This window comes from Limulus polyphemus, unplaced genomic scaffold (assembly GCF_000517525.1).
Source record: "Limulus polyphemus unplaced genomic scaffold, Limulus_polyphemus-2.1.2 Scaffold9241, whole genome shotgun sequence".
NCBI lineage: Eukaryota > Metazoa > Arthropoda > Merostomata > Xiphosura > Limulidae > Limulus > Limulus polyphemus.
Genome location: NW_013674851.1, coordinates 23,177 through 24,430, shown reverse-complemented (window position 1 = coordinate 24,430; position 1,254 = coordinate 23,177).

Here is a 1,254-nt window from a genome sequence, read left to right as displayed (position 1 = left end):
GGAAAGTTAATTAACAAACAGAGACGTAACAGTATTGTTGATTTTCCTACTAAAGGAATGTTGAATATTTTATATCTATAGTATCATAGATTTTCCTACTAAAATAACATTGAATATTTTATACCTATAGTATGGTTGATTTTCCTACTAAGGGAATGTGGAATATTTTATATCTATAGTATTGTTGATTTTCCTACTAAAGGAATGCTGAATATTTATATCTATAGTATTATAGATTTTTCTACTAAAGGTACATTGAATATTTTATATCTATAGTATTGTCAATTTTTTACTGAGGAAATGTTGAATATTTTATATCTATAGTTTTGTTGATTTTCTTACTGAGGAAATATTGAATATTTTATATCTATAGTATTGTTGATTTTCTTACTGAGGAAATGTTGAATATTTTATATCTATAGTTTTGTTCATTTTCTTACTAAAGGAATGTTGAATATTTTTTGATTTTCCTACTAAAGGTACATTGAATATTTTATATCTATAGTATTGTTGATTTTCTTACTGAGGAAATGTTGAATATTTTATATCTATAGTATTGTTGATTTTCCTACAAAAGGAATGTGGAATATTTTATATCTATGGTATTGTTCATTTTCCTACTAAGGGAGTGTGGAATATTTTATATCTATAGTATTATTGGTTTTCCTGATAAAGGAATGTGGAATATTTTATATCTGTAGGATCTAGTTATATCGATAGTAATGAGAGAGTATGTTAATAAAAATGTACTATACAAGAATGGTTTTGGTATAGAAAATAAAATGTTTGTTTGTTTGTTTAAAGTTAAGCACAAAGCTACACAATGGGCTATCTGTGCTCTGCCCACCACGAGTATCGAAACCCGGTTTCTAGCATTGTAAGTCCGCAGACATACCGCTGTGCTACTGGGGGCAAAATAAAATGAGTTTGTGAACAAAAATATCAGTCAGTTTTAACACCACTGTTTTGATAGACTGAGCACTTGGAAAATTCTGCACTCATGCATGATCTTTTTCAGTATTACTTTGAGTCCAATATTTAATCCAACTTTTTGTGTCTAAGTAAAATATAATCTGTATTAGTGTTAATTTCTTCATAAAAGTAGCAGAGCTGTTCTGTTTGTGAACCAATCAGATATCAACTAAACTCTTCTATACCAGTGTTAGTTTCTTCATAAAAGTAGGGAAGCTTTTCTGTTTACTGACTAATCAGAGATCAGACTCAATTCTTCTATATCAGCATTAGTTTCTTCAT